Raw genomic sequence first — 21,435 nt, forward strand, 5'->3', positions numbered from 1 at the left:
TCACAAGAGACAGCTATATCTGGGTCCTTTCAGCAAAATCTTGCTAGTGTATGCAATGGTGTCAGCGTTTGGAAGCTGATTATGGGATGGATCCCTGCATATCAATGAAACTTAACTTGGTCACCTTATTTAAATCATTACCTCTTTCTCCTGGTTCCATTTACTTGACCATAAAGGTTTTTGTTGTTGTTGTTGTTGTTTTCATTTTTTTCATAGGACTTACTACCACTTTTTGAATACAGTATGATTTTCTTATTTACTCTAGCCCTTCTTGTTAGGAATGTAAACTTCATGGGACATAGATGTTTATGTCTCTAGCATGTAAAGCAGGGCTCAATACACATTAAATATTTGATAAATGCTTGCTGAGTGAATAAATGAAAGCAGTGCTGGCATGGCATTAATGAATTAACTCGTTTCAGGAAGCACTATGGGCATCTCTGAAACAGTTGGGCTGGAAGAGTCAGGAAAGGTCTTCTATAAGGAGAATAGACTAGATCTTTCTTTGATGTGGGGAGAATCCATTTAAAAATAATCAACTGTGTTAAAGCGGAAGTGTCATTTACATTGACCTATACTTTCATTTTGCAATTGAAGTAAAAAAAAATTAAATTTTATTAATTGAACCCTTAGCACTTCATGTATATTTTAGTGATTCCTCTGATTAAAACAAACAAACAAACAAACAAAACAAAAAACAAATTAAAAAACAAAAAAACAACTTCATGAGGCCACATAGTTTCTTTGTTATAGACTGTAGAGCTGGATTGCTGGCCAATACTTGGAAGCTTTTTCTAAATGGAAGGAAGGATGGAAGGAAGGAAGGAAGGAAGGAAGGAAGGAAGGAAGGAAGAAAGGAAGGAAGGTAGGAAGGAGGAAGAAAGAAAATATAGCCAAAAGCTTGTGTCAAACTAAAAATTTTCTTGTTGTTGTTGCTCTTCTTTTGCTTCTGTTCTTTCTTCCAACATCCCCACAGGAACTGAAAACTGAGGGTAAATGAAGCCGAGAGTAAGAGGGTCTGAGAAATGCCCAGAATAGAAAGCAAAGGAGCCCCATCCTGTCTGAAACATGCCTACTGAACTCCATGAAATTACTCACTGGTGTCAAGGAGAATGTTTGTGGAGCTATTGTCTCTGTATTGCAGTCGCACACACAGAGGGGAAGCGTCTCTGCCGGAATGCCCTGGTGCTTAGTGACCATGGTGCTCAAATCTGTTTGATTTTTAACTTTGCTTGCCCTCTCTCCTTTTCTTTTGTGCAAGGACCTCAGGATCCCTTTGCTTTGCAGTCTTTGTGACTTTATTCACATGAATATATAGCCTTTTTTTTTTTTTTTTTTTTTTTACAAGCTGAAGGGTCACATGTACAAAGCTCTGGTACCTTGATTTTCCTTAAAACAAGCTTTATAGGGAATCAATGCACAAAAAGGCAAGCATCTGTACACTTTCATGTATATAATATGAATATATTTAGGTACAAATGATGAGGGTATTTAATCAACTATTTTTTTTAACCACTTTGTGCTCCACTGTGTCTTTTCTCTGGTTTTAGTCATCCATCACAAAGCCCATTTGTCATCAGTGACCCATGACCCCTTTTTATTATACATACTCCAGAAGGTCATGGATCTTGAATCCATGGTGAAGGAGACATTTCATTTTCCTAATTTGTAGCTTGTGAGACCACAGGGGAATCTTAAAATTTGATTGATGATTAATCACTCAAATAAAGAGGCATGTGGCAGGAAAATAGTTAACAATAAATTGGGAGCAAGATTGAATTAACTTTGGTGGGGTTTCTCTGTGTTTCAGTTTTAAAATGATTATAGTTATTTTAACTTCCAAACTCCATTTTCTTTCTACACACAGAAAATTTTATTTTTTTAACTGGTGTTTTTTTTTTTTTAAAAAGAGAAGATCTTGAAGTTTTAATTTCTTCCCCTTCTCTCTTAATGTATGTGTGTAAAAAGGATACATAAACATATATATGTAAGTATAGATATATGATTTCAAATATTTTCAATAAAGTAATCATGGTAATAATTAATTTATTTCTTTTTCCCAATAGTAAATTTGTAGTATTTGTGATTAGGAATTATCATGAAAGTATTTATTTGTTTTACAATATTGAAATAATAATAAAAGCAAGCAGTGTATATATCAAACATTTGTCTTAGAATCTTGGACATCTTAGGCTTAACAATTCAGAATTACATTTATTAAATATTTAACATTTTATTACAAGGACATGTATGTTTGTATCTTCATTTGCAAATTACCTTTGTACATATTAGCTCCTTATTCACCTTTGGCTACATTTAATCTTTCCAGTAATATTTACAAATGGGGTAGACAATTTTAGCCCAACTTAACAGAGGAGTGACTGAACTAGAATCATGCCATGCCACGGCTGTGTCATGGCTAAGAGACACTGTCAAGAGGCCATATTCTTCTCTCCGTCATCTGCTTTTCCCACAATTTTCTGCTATATTCTTACTGCTAGTCAGGGTCTTCTGCTCAAGGGCATAAACTATGCCTGCAGTTCTCACACAGGGGTTCCTTCAAGCTGTGACCATCAGTATCACCTGGGGACTTATTAGCTGTGCTAGTCTGCTATCTCTCTTCCCCAGTTAACAGTGAGACATTTGGGGAGGGGGCTCAGCTGTCTCCTTGAAAAGAATCTTACAGGTGATTTAGATGGAAACTCAAGTTTGAGAACTGAAGAACGTAAAAGTGTTTTGTTGTTGTTTTGTCAATTAAAACTTAGGGAAGACAATTTATTTCTCAGCCAATTAGAGTCACTCTGGGAGTTATGGGGACCGTTTGCCTTCTAGGAGCTCATTTAGTAGACGACAGAGGACCAGTGGACCAGAAACAGTAATATCTGCATGTCCAATTCCCTCATTAGATGCAGGGTCATGGAGAAGGGAGAGGTTACGCAGTTGGATCTTCAGGGCAGTGAGTGTCCCTGGGAACTAGCTATAGCTGGAGCGGGCTTCCTGGAAGAAAAGGAAATGGAGGATTCTGAGGGTGCCTTGAGATTTGAAGTGAGGATGTAAAAGCAGAAATCCCAGAAAGATGAGTTATTTGTGAAACACTGGAGACTATTGGTGCAAGTGCAGCAGGGCTTTTATGCTAGGAACAGAGAGAAATGGACTGATGATGAAGAAAACAAATGAGTATGAACTTCCTCAGCCAGAGGTTGGGGCAGCATCAAGCAGCAATAGCTGACTTTGACCACACAATGGAGAATGAAAGCCTGTAGAGGGAGTGGGGATTTTCCATGTGTAGGCAGGATCTGTGTGAGGTTTGAACATCTGACATGTTTGAATCGTTTTTGACCCTCCTCGAATACTTATGGGCTTTGAGGTAAGGTCTGAGATATTCAGAATATAACAAATAATACAAAAGCATTTATTTTGGGACAGGACAATAAATACATGCTTTTCTTGCTTAACAAAATAAACTAGTGTGCTCTTTATTTAGATTATATGGCAGGGGGTGTAAATCTGCTAAGGGGAAAGTTGTAGTACTTACTTGTGATTAGCATTGTCATGAAAGTATCATGGAAAATGACAGGACCTCCTCTATTCAACAAAGCTGGCTACCTATCTCATTTTAGTCCTTCTAATTGAGATGGGTGAGCTTCAGCTCCACCCCAAATACTGCTTCTCAGAGAAAGAAAAGAGGTACAGACTTCATCTGGCCGGAATGAAGTTGAGTTTACTGATGGCCAACAACATGTATTCAAATGCTTCTGAACTATAAGACCATGTGGCTAAGTAACTATTCTATACAGAAAAATGGATGAAAGTTTCAAACCCTGTGTTCAAGCCTTGTGTCCAGAGCATACCAAATATGAACATGTATCCCCTTGTCTCCATAATAACTCTCCATGGTAGACTTTGGGAGCAAAACTGTGCACTATCACAAGAGCTTATCAGATGGACAGCAATGTTATCGTTGCTGCTCACAGTGAGCACATGAATAGAAGTGTAGTCATATTATGATTAATGTGGAGTCTCAGTCACAGAGATGGTCCTGTCTTCTTAGTCACACAGGCATAATAAGCCCTGCTTTAGAGATGCTATATTCCCTTAGACATTCAAAGTCACTCTTTAAAATAATTGATGCATTAAATGTCATGCTTCTGTGGTTCCTAATTTTAAAATGTCGGCTGCTATAGACCCTAAAGCAAAGCAGCAGTGCGAGAGCTCTGCTTTCCTAACATGGTGGAAGGACGGTCTGGGCGTTCTTGAACCAGGGCACCTCTCCCTATGGTATCTTGCTCTTCACTCACTTATGCTAGCCACGAACCAGGGTACAACATTACCTGTTTATTTAAACCCCCGTAGCAATGAGAACGACACAGGGCTTGCCAATATAATTAGCTGAGCCACACACTAGCAGGACCATGCTGTTATCTGGATGGCTCCTAATTTGTATGTTATCCTATAACATTGGATTTGTATTTATTAGATGAACCATTGATAACTAAATTATGTGTCAGAACCATAAGTCAAAGACAGTTACTTAGGCAACCACCTTCCAGAGGTACATGTCTGAACTTTGACTAACATACTAGAGTGCAGGGGAGAGGCATACTGTTAAATTTGAGTCCCAAGGCTTTCTCTCTCTCTCATTTTTTGTTTTTTGTTTTTTTGAGACAGGGTTTCTCTGTGTAGCCCTGGCTGTCCTGGAACTCACTTTGTAGACCAGGCTGGCCTCAAACTCAGAAATCTGCCTGCCTCTGCCTTCTGAGTGCTAGGATTAAAGGCGTGCGCCACCAACGCCTGGCTACCAAGGCTTTCTCCAGCCAACATATAAAGTACACCAACTTAACACAGTATATATGGTCACTTCTCCCAGGCTCAGATTCATTCATAATTTCCCTCCTTCCCCCTTTCTGTCTGGGTGATGGAGGTTTAGAATTATACATGTGTTTTAGTCTCTGTTTAAAGAGAAAAACCATTAGCAATGCAGTTAGAAATATAAATGAAGTAAATATCGGTAAAAAAGGAAATTATTGTGGGTACACAGGTGCACGAGTGTGATCAGAGGATTATTTCTCCTTAGGAACACACTACCTGGTTTTTGAGACAGGATTTTTTTGTTGGGACATAAATTCACTGATTAAGTTACACTGGCTGGACAGTGAGCCCCAAGATCTGCCTGTTTCAGCCTTCCCAGCTCTGGGATTACCATAGCATGTACCCCTATACCAAGCCTTCTATATAGATGCTGGGGACCATGCCAAAGCACTGTACCATCTCTGTTACCTGCCTAGCCTCACTTAAAAGAAACTATCTGAACAGATTCGCTTCTCTGATTTACTGTATTCCACAAATGCCCTATTTTCTTCACATGTTACTAATGTTTTATTGCAAAAACTCTTAACCTTTGGGACCATGAATATTTTTAGAAGCTAATGAAAATGATGACACCTCACCCCAAAAATTTGCTCAAATGAACATGTGTGTAAAAAGAGTTCCATGACACTGGGAGCGTCTAGTTCATCAGGCTGTACCTTCCTACAGCAATCATTATGGATGATTGTGCCATCCAGGCATGAGCTCCACATTGTCCTTAAAAGAACAGACCAAAGATTCATACTCAGCATTTCTCTGTAGCCCTCTTCTCTTGGAAGTGTGTAAATCTAATTGTGATAGACTGCAGATGAAATAGAAGTAATATACTTGTGCAATACATACCCTAGATTTATCAGCCTATTCCTGTTCAATGATAATATATAACTTTGAGGATTAAAAAAGTGAATTAAAAATCAATTTCCAGCATGTTCCCTCTCTGATATTTTCATGTAGGAACAAGTCACTTCTCAGTTTCCCTGAAATGACTACTGACTCAGGCAACTTGGTCCACTATGTATGCTAGCAAAAGATAACATTCCCGTTATTCAACTTTTAGAATCAATAGCAACAATTCAAGTCCAACTGAAAAAGCTATGGGGTTTGAAGATGATTTGCTTAAACCTACCATATAAATGGCTCCTTTCTGCTTCCACATCTTAGTTCTTTTCCTGACAGGAGACATACTACTTTATTCAGGAATTATTTGACTTTGTAATTTCCATCTGAAGTGTCCCATGAGGTCACTCTAACTGCTTTCCTTGAAGGGCTTCTCAGAACCTATAGCACAGTTTTTTGCAGAATCCCAGCTTACTGCTCAGCAAGGCTAACATTAAGATCATTTTCTACAGAAGGCTACGGGAGGTTTGAGAGGTAATTTTGGGCTAACTCTTTCCCCCTCACCATTACCCTCCGACAGTCCGTTCCTGGTAGGAAACCTGATGTCCTCACCCAGTCAGTCAACTCCCGGCTAAATCTGGGACTGAGGACTTGGAGGAAGCTTCTTCATGTTTAAGTGCAGGAATGGGTGTTGAGCTAAAAGCAGCATGGGTGATACAGACAGGCAGAACCACTGCCCCAGGCACCTGTGGGCTTTCTGATGTAGGCTTAGATGGGAGAAAGAAGCATACAAGAATGAAGTCCTGACAAGAGTAGATTTAGATGTGGAATCATATTCAGTGAGGCAAAGCTCTACAATAATCTCTCAAAGAAAGGATATCTTCTCTGTGATGTGAATAATAGTCTCCAATTCTTGAGCTTCCCGAGGACTGTTTAACTTTCAGATCTTGCTTGATGAGGGAAAGTGGCTTCCTCTCTCCTGCCTGCAGTAGCCTCTGAGTGCCTCAGTTCTGTTCTCCTGAGGACCCTGAGTGGAAGAAAAGTGACCCATTCTGCTTAAGTGGGCCATGGCAGGTAACAAGGTTTAGCAAGAATGCCACAAAAATAAGGTTCTGATCTCACTGTGCCGAATCAGTTACCTGGAATACTTATGCGGCCACTTGCTTTGGTTTAGGAGCTCTGTCAACCAAACTGCTTCGCTGGCATGCCAGAACTCTCATGGAAAGCAAGCCTCCTGCCACATTTGAAGTTATCTTTTACTTTTGATCCATCATTCACTCATAATCCTGCGCCTGATACTTTGAGAAGGGGGTTGGCTAAGTTGCCCAGGATGACCTTGAACTCATGGTGTAGCTCAGTTCAGCCTTCGATTTACACCAGGACTCTTGCTGACTCGCCTCCTACATGATGTCATGATAAGCATGGCCCTCACTCGCAGATAATAATTTTCATTTTGTGTGCAGATTGTCCTTCTGACTGAGCTGACTCTGTGGCTCTATTAAGAGATCTCTGCTGAGAGCTGTGCAGTGGCTTAAACCTCCTTCCTTCCACATCGAATCCTACCCTGAATCCCTCTCTCATCATTTTCTCTTCCTTCCTACCTTTCTTTCTTACCTTATCATTCCTAAGATTTTCACTTATGCACTTCTCTGTATTCCAGTCAATCTTTTTCCCATTAGCTAACTGCCCTTCATGTAAAATTTAATAATTTTATCCATTGCATCATTATCCTTTCTACTCATCCTGAGAAACAACAGTATTAGCTCTACAGTTGATGCCTTCTTCCCTACTATATCACAGCCCTCCTCCCCAAAGATAGCCCTCATCTCCCACTCTATTATTCTGCCTTTTTGTGCTCATGATATATTCTCTTCCTGTGCTCAGCCTGCCCCAGTGGCCCCAGTGATATTTTCTTCCCTACTGGGGCTATGGTTGGGAATGAGGCCCAGGATAAAAATGAGAGGACCACCTTGCTGCAGCTAAAGTAACAGGAGTAGGGGGCAGATGGATAGGGAAGCTCTTTCACCACAGAGCATGGCTACCTAAATTGCTCCTTATTTGAAGGTCATGTTTTTGTTCAGATGGTCATTTCTGATTCCTGTTAGACTTCTGGATAGGAGAATGGTATGTTTCCTAAGTACCTTCTCAGAACCAGTACTGTCCTTGGTAGTGCTTTCTCTGAGGGAATGCAGAGTCTCCTTTCTTCACATCGCAACTGCCTTTTCATTTGGACTGAAAAACTTCATTTCTCTTTGTAATGTATTCTTACGTCAGGAAGGATCTTTGTGCTTTCAGTTAAGGACTGAGTATCAGAACTAGGTTTATACTCTCTGCTTTTCAGTGTGTTTGAAAGATATCACATTCACAGAGGAGTTTGAAATACAGACCTTGTGGTACTTCAGTTCAGATACTCGGTTGGTGCCCTTATATAGAATAATTTCTCTGAGCCTCAACTTTTAATGCCTTAACTCCCAAATGTATTTATGAAATGACGTAAGTGCTTGTTGACATTGAGAACTAAATAAATATCATCTAGCCATGTGTTACCATTCTGCCTGTAGAGTGTTTCTCATCGGTGCATGCACTTGAACACCAGGTTGCCAGACAATGTTTGGGGAGGTCTTGGGAGCCTTAAGAATCAGACATAGTGGGTCACTAGGGGCAGGCTTTGAAATTTATAGCCTATCCTCACTTTCAGTCATCTGTGTGGCCGCTGCTGCCGTGTAGCCTCCTGGCAGCGTGTCTTCTCCATGGCAATGGATTGTCTTCTCTAAAATTAAGAGACAAAATAAATCTGTCCCTTCTTAAGTAGCTCCTTGTCAGTTGTCCAGTTGCAGTGATAAGAAAAGTTAACCAATACACGTTGATACCATAGCATTTCACACTAAATCATGATGTAACGTGTTAAAGACATTTATTTGGGAGCAGAATATGGACTCTGAAGGCTCCTGGCTTGTATTCTATAGCTCAGGGAGCCTTTCAGAGTAGAAGAAACTGATTCTAATCTTAGCATTGGAATGAAGCTGCTGGAGGAAGTGAGGTTCAGATGCTGTCATGTGGAAGGTACCATTTTCAGGGTCTTTCCTACTGGACCATACTTTATGGCAGGTCGTAAGGATACCTCTTTCTGAAGTCCAGGTGGTACCTCCCTCTTCTGTGTAAGACAGAACTGAGCACACACTGTGTCTGTGCCTGGGTCTGATGGTTTCCTAAGGTGATTTATTAGTAAGATGACAACACCAGTGATGACCGAAACACCTACTTCCTGAACAATGCACTCATATCCTGGAACTGAGTTCTCCTCTAAAGAACTGATGTAGAACTGATAGTTTCCATGATAGTTTCCCACCATAGAAGGCCTGTTTTCTAATGGGTGTATTTTTTCATGACTATACACATATACTTTCTTTCTTTTGTTTGTTTGTTTGTTTGTTTTTGAGACAGGGTTTCTCTGTGTAGCTCTGGCTGTCCTGGAACTCACTGTGTAGACCAGGCTGGCCTGGAACTCAGAAATCCGCCTGCCTCTGCCTCCCAAGTACTGGGATTAAAGGCATGCACCACCACTGCCTGGCCACATATACTTTCTTTAATAACTTAATCATAAAAAAACAGTGTAGAATTTGAAACTTCAGTGGGACAGATGATGGCATGTCTACTTCTGGGGTCTTTCCTGTGCTTTCACTGTGCTTCTAGCACAGTGATGTAGACAGACATTCTCACTGAAAACTTTCAGCACGGTTTTTGTTGTTGGTTGATAAAGGTTTGCTTACATCATTCAAAAGTTTATCAGAAAGGTTAACAACAATTTATTTTCAACCTTATAAATTCAGCTTGTATATTTTAAATTAAATTGCAGCAGTCTATGCTCTGGAACAACTATATATATTTAAATATAGAATTATAAGAGACATAAATATTTGCAAGTAACATGTGACATCATAGGTAATATTTGTATAAAAAAGTTAAGCTTGGGAATTAAGTCAGAGCTTGCAAATACCCACCTCAAGTAATTTCTTATAATTTCAGTCTATTTCGTTTCATGTAACACATGGTTATTATTATTTTATATTGCTTATGACTACATTGTACATATATTATCTCCTTTCTCAAACCTCTATTATAATGATAAACTTGTATATAAACATAATAAATTCTTCCTAACTGGCCATGTGCAGTGATTTTTCATTGTGTGCTATGTTGGGGTATGATAGAGAACAGAGTTGAGTCTTTCATTTTCTTCCACTGCCCGGCTGTAGTTTTCAATTTTAGTTGACATGCATTTCTTATTTATATCAATGTGATTTTACTGTGTCATAGAGATGCTAACCTTATAGAGATGAAGATTTTCTTCTGATTTTCTTTGTGTGTCTGTTTCTCTTTCTGTTTCTCTGTCTCTTTCTCTCTGTCTCTCTCCCTCTTTCCCTTCCTCTCTCTCTCTCTCTCTCTCTCTCTCTCTCTCTCTCTCTCTCTCTCTCACACACACACACACACACAAACACCTGAGTACAGACCAGATTCATCTTTACACAAAGAAGGATGGCCAATTAAGGAATATGGAGAGCAGGAGAAATAGTCCTTCACAGGACTATTTCTAGTTATTTAGATCAACTAGTTATTTACTATCAGATGGTCAACTAGTTATTTACTATCAGATCATCAACTAGTTATTTACTATCAGATGGTCAGCCCTAAAGACATGCATACATCATACAGACTGAGCAGAGCTCTGTTTATGTGCTTAGGAATGTATGTGTGTATGTATATGCATGTATATGTTAGGTATGTTTTATGTGCATATGTATTATGTATGTATGTGACAACAACTAATGAAAGAAGAGGCCGTGACCATGAATTTGAAAGGGAGCAAGAAGAAGTATAGTAGAGAGATTGAGGAGAGGAAAGGGAGGGGATAAATGGAGTAATTATATTATAATCAAAAAAATAATTTTAAAAATGAAAAAGCATTTTTAAAAGTTAAAAACATTTAACAATAATAAAAAACGCAACAAAACAGCAGTAAAAAGAAAAAGACAAAAAGACGAATTGACTGTTCATCAAGGTCAGGCGAGAAGGTGCAACTTTGTTTTCTCAGGGCATTAAAAAGTTTTATGTCTAGCCAGTAGGTAAACAGGAAAACAGTCAAGCAGAAAGACGGACAGTTTAACTCCCGTATCCTCCTGGAGATGGGAGAAGTATGCTAGGAGGAGGCAGATTTGCAAGAGGAAGTTGTGAGAGTGAGCCTGCCAGGAGAAGGAGAAGAAGCTAATTGGAGATTATCTGGAGATAAACTGTCTGAGGCTCCCTGGTTCCCTGGGGGAAAGAATTGGCAGAAGAGAAGTGTGTTGCAGGGGCAAGATCACTAACACTGTCTTTGAAGAAAACTCACAGGTTGAGGGAAGTTCTTAAAAGAAAGGATGAAGCAAGGTCTCAGAAAGGGATGGGAAGGCATCCACTGGGTAAACACTGAGCAGAGCAGACAGCTCCAATGTGAGGGCCAAACTAATTAAGTCTGCATAAATCTTGTTAGTGTCTCTCATTATGAAAAAGACTGTCAGATGTCTTCTGAGGTTCGAGAGTGGGCAAAACTCTCAAAGTTTGCAAATTTGAAGTAGAAATCTCCCCCATGATCTGTGCTTGCTATGAATTTATTGGACCTCACTTTTACTCCATGATGTTGAATTTGTTGAATAGTCACAGGCTTCTTTACTGATGCTGAAATAAATTTCCACTCTGGAAAATAAGCCAGAGAAAAACCTTATATGCTATATTTCTGTGTAGAAACTATATTAAACACTTTTAAATCAGCTACATTAAATATTAATCTTCATAGGAATTAAAAACAGAATGAAAAAAAGAATGGTTATATATTTTCTTGTGTGTATACGTACATGTATGCATATGTGATGTGTGTAGTATAAGTATATGGGCACCGGTATATGTGGATGCACATACCTCTCTGTATTCACAGAGAGGCCGGAAAAGAATACTGGGTGTCTCCCTATATTGCTGTCTTCCTTATTTCTTTGAAAAAGGGTCTCTCACTGAACAAAATCTTGATGGTTTTGGTTGGGCTTTCACCCAGCAAATTCCTAGGATCCATCTGTGTCTGATCTCTGCCCCGTCCCTCAGACACATGCTCATACCCTGTTTTTTCATGTGGGTGCTGGAGATTCAAACTTGGGTCCTCATTCTTACATAGCAAGTTCTCTAATCCACTGAGCCCTGTGCTGAGCTCTGACGATATGTTTTCTAAGTGCTTCGGTGGTCCACAGTGTTGCACATGAGTGAACGCATAACACACACACACACACACACACACACACACACACACACACACACAGTACATGAAAAAAGAAACATGCCTGGCGGTGGTGGCGCACGCCTTTAATCCCAGCACTTGGGAGGCAGAGGCAGGCAGATTTCTGAGTTTGAGGCCAGCCTGGTCTACGAAGTGAGTTCCAGGACAGCAGAGAAACCCTGTCTCAAAAAAACAAAAAACAAAACAAAACAAAAAACAAACAAAAACAAAAAGAAACCATTAAAAGTCTCCCTTCCTATAGTGAGGCTGTGGTCTGGGCAGCTCAGAAAGTAGAGCCACCAGTTGTCTCATCTGTTAAGCCATTTGCAAAGGACTTCAGCAGTCACCAGGTTCCCTGGAGACACTCATCTGCATGTATCCTGTGTGTGGGTTTGTCTTTCTTCTCAAGATATGCTTTAATATTGTGTGCCTCATAGATGCACAGAGATCGTTTGTCTGGTGAGAGAATCTCTGCTTCAGAAACACATCAGCATGCTCTGTGCACTGACCTTGAACTGGAGGGAAGGCTGCTATTTATGGCAGCCATGACTCTTAAGGAAATAGGCGGTGTCAACCCCAGACACTGTGAGGCATATATCAATTGTAGTGTCACAGGTGTATTTCTGGCAAGCTCTTAAAGCGGAGTAGTTTCTGAAGGACAGGGCTTTCACTCCTCAGATCAAATAATGACTGTGGATCCCATTGGGGCAGTGTTACCTAAAGAAACCTTTAATTAAAAAAGCTGGGAGTCTGTGCTTTGGAATTGGACAGTATTGCTAATTTGTTGGAAAATCACTGCATCTTAAAGGCCGCCACAGCATCAACAAGATGCCAGTGAGGGTTCGTCACCTGTTGTTGTTGTAAAAGCTAGGCACATCAGCATCCTTTCTGACTTGTGAAAGAAGGAAGGGACACGTGTGGTGTGTAATCCCTAGAGGTGTGGGGATTGAGTTCTGAGCCAGTCAAAATATTCTATAGGTGATTAAGACATGAAATCTCAGTTGAATGCTAGAGCGCTTACCTCGGTTACTGGAATTATAGAGCTGTTGTTGGCTGTTAGCTCACGAAATAACCAGAAGCGTCAGTGTTAGTCATGAAATTTCAGGATCCAAATCTTAGCTACAAATCAAACAGAACAACGACAATGACTTTATTCATTTACTGCTTTAGGAAAGAAGAGTAGGAAGTTTTAGAATAGTCAACAAGAGCAACATCTCAGAAGTGATTCCTCTGCGCCCAAATTTCTCTGGGGGAAAAAACAAAACAAAACAAAACAAAACAACCAAAAAACCCAAAGTGTGTGTATGATGTTTTCAGTTAAGTTCAAGGGGGCTGGAACAGCATGGAGCTACTGGGGGCGGAGTCATAGAGTGAAGCTTCTTTCAGTGGTTCTCATAGGTGGAGCCAGAAAAAGTCTGAGAAGCTCTGTTAATTGTGAATGGTAATGGTGGTTGATGTGTGCACTATTCTATAGACAATGAGACTTCATGAAGTTTTCTTCCCTTTTTATCTCCTTTAATCTGCTTTGTTGAAAGGAGTCCTGTGCCTTCAAGGACATGGACAAGGACATTCACATCTTGGGACCAGAGTATAAAAATCCAACATGTTCCTTGCGGGTGTTAATGTGCCTACTTAAGGAAGAATTTTGTTATTATTTCCTTCTCAAAGTAATACGAAATTAGACATAAAATGAAAGAAAAAGGAAGTCCCCTAAACTCTGCCTTCTGCCAGCAGATGTGGCCTGTTGCCATAGAAACATCTCTCTCATCTCAGAAATGATGACAGAGCAGAGTTCCAGTAAAGCAGGTTCTTTGCCACATGCCTAGGATTTAGTGTTTGCTTCCCATAAGGCAATTCTGTCTAGCATTGTCAACAATGTCAACATTATGAGAATGTCCCAAAACATCTGTTAAGTATTGCTTAAAACAGGCATTAGCATCATGAAAGAAACGTGTTAGCTTTCTTCTGCAATCTTATGAAGCAAGGATGGTGTTCAAACCTCCTGTAGTGATATTCCTGCTGGATAGAGATGAATTATCTTGGTCCTGATGACAGCAAGAAATGGCAGCTGGCTCCATTGTTTTGCAGAAGAGTCATTTTTCTAGAGTGTAGACAACAAAATTGTTTCTGAAAAGTTTGTGGCATCTCTCAGAAGAAAATGTTGGTGCAGCTGGAGAGAGCCACTGCTTAAAAAAAAAAAAATCTAGGTAAATAAAAAGAAACCACACAGGAGGAACTGCAGCCAAGCCACAGAGCCCTCTAATCTTTTATGGGAACAAATTAGGATGTAGGGCAACCACTTTAACTAAGAAGCAGTTATTATTTCTTTTTATCGGACTTTTTTTTCTGCCTTGCCCATTGTTCAGCACAGCAGGCACAGACCTGATGGTTCTGTGTTTGATGTTTTATGGAGTCATTTAATAATATTTCTGCTCCCCCTGCTCCAGTTTGCAGCAATAAGATATACCACAGGGGGGGGGAAATGAGATCAATGGAGAATTCAATTTCTTACGCCTGAGTGATAAGTACTTTAGCCTAGTGCCTTCCATTGGGTCTTAAGCTGGGTTTCTAAGCTGTTGTTCCCAAGCTTATTGGTAGCCATAGAATCCAGTCCTATACTCCACAGATGGTATTATTTTAGGATGTAGAAGTGTCTCAAGGAGCCAGTCTTCATAACAGCCATGTTGGACTAGGTGTGGAGCTTCAACAGCTCCTACTATGGTGGGCATATGGCTGGAGTCATGTGGTAGAGGCAGCTGGTAGTGTTGAGAGCCACTATGTCAGTGGTGAAGTGACTTTGCACTAAGTAAGTAATTATGGAAATTGTGTGGAAGGAAGCACAGACAAGCTGAAGAAGGCATAAAGACTGGGGACAATGCAAAACCCTGGGAAATGTATATTATCCGGATATCTTGGTGTCATAAATATTTGGGCTGAGGCTTAAGGCTCAGTGACCTACCTTGATGCCTGGCTGTAGGTCCAATTCCCAGCACCACAAAAAAAATAAGTAAGAAACCCAAGGTGGTCTAAGTGTTTAATAAGTTCTTATTGACCTTCATTGGTTGCCTGTCCTCTGTGTTTCTACGTTACTGGTACCAATGAGAGATACAAAGGGCATTTTAAAACTCAATTCTGGCTGATTCTACACCATTGAGGGATGAGAGAACAGGAAGAATAAAAGTGAGTGACTCCAAGGTAATGATTCAGGGAAGGTATCCTGGAGGAGGAGTGTGTTGAGCTTTGGTTTGAAGGCTGTAATGTTTAGGATTTGTAAGGAGCAAGTAGTTGTCTATAGTGCTCTCATGGAATTTTTCATCTGATCTAAATACTGGGTTAGGCAAGTTACCAACATTTTCTGTGACAGTTCATTCTGGTCACTTTTGGTAAAATAGAACAATCTAGAAAATGATTATTTGTAGTTAGTAAAACTCCAATGGTGTCTTTTGTCTTTGACATTAGAAATTGAAACCTGGAAATTTGTAGTGCAGTTAGAAGGTAGAGAAAATTTCCCTTGTCTGAACTTCCAGGGTGGGGCAGTCTGGTATGGTAGTGCATATATGCAATCCTAGCACTCTGCAAGCTGAGGCAGGAAGATCCCAAGTTTGAAAGAAGCCTGGGCTAAGAGTAAGACCCTACCCACACCCAAGACATCCTATATATTACTTCTAAAAGATTTCCCTTGGATAGGTCAAAAATGAATCTTCAAAAATTAGAGTATATTTACACACTGGGGCTTATGGAAAAGAGAAAAGGAAATTAATAATTGACAAGGAAGTTACAGATAATGGTGTGCTGGTGACATTCACAGAACATTTATGACAAGTATTTTTATGAATTGAAGAAAGTACCGACTATTTCCAACAGTTTTTTTTTTGGGGGGGGGGGAAATGAGGTAATGGAAAATTGTGAGTATAAAATTTTGGATATATTAATTCACTTCATTGTAGAGGAAAAGCTGTTGTTAAAATAGACTAATGCTAAATGTAGAAAAAATTTATGTACAGATGAACAAGGCTTTTTCCTTTGTTTTACTTTATGCCAAATGCTGATCTGGGATAAAAGTGGTGTATAAGAAATAAGCAGTTTCAGCCGGGCAGTGGTGGCGCACGCCTTTAATCCCAGCACTTGGGAGGCATAGGCAGGCAGATTTCTGAGTTCGAGGCCAACCTGGTCTACAGAGTGAGTTCCAGGACAGCTGGAGCTATACAGAGAAACCCTGTCTTGAAAAACCAAATAAACAAAAACAAAAACAACAAAACAACAACAACAAAAAGAAATATGCAGTTTCAAAGATCTTCATCAGCTGCTGTGGGAGCCCACTTTTCAACATCCTGGGAAGGGGTTCAGGCAGGCAGCCCTCCCTACACACTTGTAAGAGGAATATGCCCCTCAGATGGCTTGATTTGTTTTTGGATTACTCTGCTTGTTACAGAGTTCTTAGTACTCTGTTGAAGAAAAGTTTACCTCAGGGAGAGTATAGCTGTAATATATCAGCATGAGCCTTAAAAACCGATCAAGGTCTCGTCACCACCTAAACCAGTTAAGTCACTGGGAACGGGACCCAAGCCCCAGGGAGTTTCAGGGACAGCCAGGACTGCTAACCCCTGCACACTCTCCCAGAAGCCTATTAAATCTTAAAAGACTGCTTCCTGTTTCACCTTCTCTTCCTCAAGGAAATTATCCCATGGTCTCCACAGGAAGAGGCTCACATGATTGAAAGTTTTGGAAGATGAGTGTCGATTTGTACTGACAGCATTATAACAGCATGCATCTGTTAAGAAAGAAAGAAAAAGAAATACAGTCAGAGTAACTAGAATTGTATTCCGGGGGAAAGAAGCAGACAAAACAAAACTTCTTGCAGGTCTATTTTGTAACTTTCTTTCTGTATTTGAATATTTATTCATTAGGACCCCCAGGTCTATGCACTTAGCATATGAGCATGTTGATTTGAGAACATGCTACCTCAGGACTATGGGGCTCAGAGGTTCTTTGAGGTCCATCATGTTGTGATGTTTGTCTTTTATGATTTTGTAATGATTTTAAAATAAACTAGAGTCCAGGCAGTTGTGGCGCATGCCATTAATCCCAGCACTTGGGAGGAAGAGGCAGGTGGATTTCTGAGTTCGAGGCCAGCCTGGTCTACAGAGTGAGTTCCAGAACAGCCAGAGCTACACAGAGAAACTCTGTCTTGAAAAGCAAAAATAAAAAAACAAAAAACAAAACAAAAACTAGATACCTCAAAGAGGAAGCACATACCTGGGTTGACTTAAAGGGACATCAGTTGTTCAAATACAGCCTTTGAAAACTGTTATAAACTGCAGGATATAATTTTTGTTTAAAGATCAAGCGACAGAAGTAGAAATTATGACATAACTAGTATTACAATATGGGTTTCTTTTATGATTTATGGACATTATTTTATCTGGTAACTTAAGGCAAACATAGCCTGGTGTTCGCAAGTCCTCCAGGGTTTGAGAGTTTTATTTTGCCAGAGAAATTTTGTAAAAGTTGAATTTCTCACTATCAAAATGAGAGCCTATGGCAGGTCACTTGTAAAGTGTTTTTCACACTAATAAAGCAAAGTGCATGGGTGAGGCTGTGTAAGCTGATAATATTCCCCTTTCTTCCCAAACAACGCCCCCGGACCACACAGAACATGGGGCTCCTAGACTCCTAATCTGGGCACTTGGGTGAGGATGGACCAGACCATCCACAGACCAGGTACTTTGCTGCTGTGATAACCTAAGAAATGATATCAACAGTGACTTGGGCATGAATCTAAAGAAATTGCAGAGAAACCAGGGAGTAGGAAGATACTGGAGTGGATGCAGATCTGGAGAAGAGAGGCCTGCTTACAGTGCACATCACAAGCTGTGGTAGAGAACTGTACAATACATTGGTCATTAGTAGGTGGTCTTACTTTTTTTTTCCTGTAAGGAATATGAAATAGTTCATCTCCATTTCAGTCCCATTTATCACTTCAGGTGTGCAGGCAGCTCTGTCTTCTTTTGGTTGGGGCAGTGGTGGTGGTGGGCAGTCAGGAAACAATGCCTTCAGCAGGTGACATTTCTCTCCATTCTCTGCACACATCAACCCTAACTTGCCTGGTCTCCAGCCACAGTGGGAAGACCTTGTTTTGTGTGTGGTCTGTGGCTCCATGACAGCATCCTCCTCCCGGGTGTGTTTTATGTCTTGTCTCACTGCCAGCAGCAAATTCAGATCAGGTACGCCTCTTGTTGCCCAACTCCAAAGTGCTACATCATGAAATTTCAATTTGCAGTGCCCCGTGGAGGTGAGGCAGCCAGGAAGTGAGGAGAACCATGCCAGCGACAGCCACAACTCTGCCCCTGCTCCCCACATGGCCATTTCAGAACTCAGGAAGAGCAATTCTCCCCAAAGCCTGTTGGCTTCTTTTCTTTTTTTTCCTTCTAATCCTTCTTCGAGACTGTGTGGAAGGAAGCCCCGTACTCCATGATCATTTTCCAGCTGGGTGAAGCCCCAAAACTGTATACTGTGCCAATACCAATTATAGTCAGGGCTTCTTATTAATAACAGAGTTGAGACACGCAAGCTGATATTGAATATTAATTTTCTCTAATAAGAAGGCCTGGCTGTTTTATTGTGGATATGACGCTGTTTTCTATCTTCAGATGAAGACACTGGCACAGAGCCTCACCTGTCAGGAGACTGAGATGGTGCCCCTGGCAGGAAGCTTCCAATTTTCTGGGACAGTGTTTCCCACATTCTTGCTTAAAAGCCTAGACCCAGCTCAGTGATTTGGCAAACGGAGCTACAGCTCTTGGATTGAAATAGAGCTCTCTGAGAATCAGAGATGAAGCAGTGTGGTCATAGCAGGTTTGTTTTTACAATTTCATTTTTACAATTTCTGTGTTTAGTTTTTTCTACACATATCAATATTTAAACAATGGCATATTTAATCTAGTCTAAGTCCCCTTAGGAGAGTTACAGAACCTTAAGAAGTGCCACTCACATTCATATGCATGATCTATGTACTGGCTCACTGCATCTAACATATCTAGCACTGCATCTAAAAGATTCCTTGGCTGGTTTTGTGTCAACTTGACACAGGCTGGAGTTATCACAGAGAAAGGAGTTTCAGGTGAAGAAATGGCTCCATGAGATCCAGCTGTAAGGTATTTTTTCAATTAGTGATCAAGCAGGGAGGGCCCTCGTGGTTGGTACCATCTCTGGGCTGGTAGTCTTGGATTCTATAAAAAAAAACAAGCTGAACAAGTCAGGAAAAGCAAGGCAGTAAATAACATCCCTCCATGGCCTCTGCATCAGCTCCTGCTTCTTGACCTGCATGAATTCCAGTCCTGGCTTCCTTTGGTGATAAACAGCAGTATGGAAGTGTAAGTTGAATAAACCCTTTCCTCCCCAACTTGCTTCTTCATCATGATGTTTGTGCAGGAATAGAAACCCTGACTAAGACAAACTGGAATAATGAACTATTATATAATTATCTAAATCAATCCTCTAAGTTGCTTTGCTTAACAGCATTTTAAAAAGGATAATTGATATCCTTAAAAACAATAAAAAAATCACTCATTTTAAAATATTTAATTGTCAATTTTATATTGGGTCCATCAATCTATCAGTTCACATTTGGAAATCCTGCATAGTAGATCAATGGGTCTCAGCTTCCCATTAAAACCACCTGGAAGCCCACATGGGACAGGTGGAATCAGAATTTCTCTGCTTCCAAATCAGAATTTCTTCAACTTTTTTATTGAAGCGTAATTAATATACAACCAACTTTACATATTTAAATGGACAATTTGACAGTTTTCAACCTAATGTAGTCACCTGTGCACTGTGACCATAGTCACAATTAGCATCCCACCCATGGCTTTAAAGCCTGCTGGGACATTGCTAAGTCCAACCCACTGAGAAATTTCCCCAAGGGGTCTCAAGATCACAAGCTGCTGACACATATCACTTGTAGCTGTTTGAGTGTGGGCAGACTTCTAGTTCAGTGACTGATTCAGAACAAATAGTGTGGGCAGAGCTATCCTGGAGCTGGGTACTGGAAGCAGGCCTGAAATCCTGATAGTTCAATCGTCCCCTAATCATGGTGAAGACAATGAACTTTATAGTTGAATTGTCCTCCATATTATCAAATGTCTAACAATTCTACTGGCTGTTTCTTAGTTAGTACTGGTAAAATAGTGTATCTTTAGGAAATGCAGTTAAAAATCAGCCAATCGGAATCACATTAATGTTCAGTATTAGGGCACTGATTAAGTGGATATGATTTCTTTATATTGTAGACTATTAAACAGACACTGAAACTGATTTTATAGGCTTAGTGAGTTGGGGGAGTTAATTGAATACTGCTAAGTGAAAGGTTGTTAAATCACGTGATAAAGGATATCACTTACTTTTTATTTTTTGCTTGTTGAGACAGGGGTTTTCTGTGTAGCCCAGGCTAGCCATGAACTTAAGATCTTCATACCTTTGAATCTGAAGTGCAAGATATTATTAGCATATACTGCTACAACCATCCAGAGAATGAATACTCATTCGGTTGTGGCAGAGAAAAGGAGATCCAAAGAACATTCAAAGTCTAGTTTTTTAAAAAAAAATTGAAAAAAATTCAGGCATCCATAAATGCATAATCACACAAGCAAAATAAAAGACTTGGGAAGCACACTGACACATTAAAAATTACTATATGCAGTAGCAGAAGGAATGTTTTGTCTTAAAAAACCTGGACTTTTCATATTTCATGACATTAATTAGAGTAAAAGGTTTTTGAAATCAGTTGCAGAAGTCTTCCCATGTAAAGATGAAACCCCTGGCTAAACTAAACAAGAAGGGAACACAAAGCCTTAGCATTCCAGTTTGGAAGCACTGGGCAATACCCAGGACTCACTGCTTCTTGGGCATTTGCATAAATGACTGCCGCTAAGCAAAACCAACAAATCCTGCTCACGTTAGAGTTAGTTCACTCACTTTTATTTATTGTTTTTTTAAGAGTCATCAAAGCAAAATTGTTTTGTTTATTCCAATAGGCTCAAGTTCAAGGTTGCAAGGCCCTTTCTATTCCTGTTAAAGTGTGCTGGCCTTTCATTTCATTTTGAGTGACTCCAACTGTTTCTCAGAAAGGAGACTGGGCAGTATGCAAATCAGCTGTTGTCTATACATTGGCCCATTACAGAAAGCCTCACTCAGAAAAGCCTTCTCTCCAACATGGGAGAAGACTCACAAAGAGCCCACACAGGACGTAGCATGTTGAACCATAAACACGATTCCTGTGTTTATGGTGTGTGTGGAAGTATGGCACTGAGTCCCTCATTCTCTGTGCTGTTCCTTTTTCCCAGCCCTCTACACTGTGTTCTATTCCTGTTTGCCAACTTGGACTTTCATTTCTCTCTGCTTTTCCTTGTTGCCTCTGTCTCCTCAGCCTACAA

The 21,435-nt window shown here is 40.2% G+C and overlaps 1 protein-coding gene across 32 annotated transcripts in view; it reads left to right on the forward strand.

Moving 5' to 3' along the window:
• The window catches only part of Nrcam (neuronal cell adhesion molecule), a 261,656-nt gene that overhangs the window by 30,157 nt on the left and 210,064 nt on the right, over positions 1-21,435 (forward strand). The window contains exon 1 of one of the 32 annotated variants that reach the window (XM_029484545.1): positions 18,804-18,856. The exons of the other annotated variants lie outside the window; for them this stretch is intronic. The gene's annotated coding sequence lies outside the window, so the exon portion shown is untranslated. Of the gene's footprint in view, positions 1-18,803; positions 18,857-21,435 lie in introns of those variants that run through there. 32 annotated transcript variants of the gene reach the window in all.

Source organism: Mus caroli, chromosome 12, assembly GCF_900094665.2.
Source record: "Mus caroli chromosome 12, CAROLI_EIJ_v1.1, whole genome shotgun sequence".
In the NCBI taxonomy this organism is placed as follows: domain Eukaryota; kingdom Metazoa; phylum Chordata; class Mammalia; order Rodentia; family Muridae; genus Mus; species Mus caroli.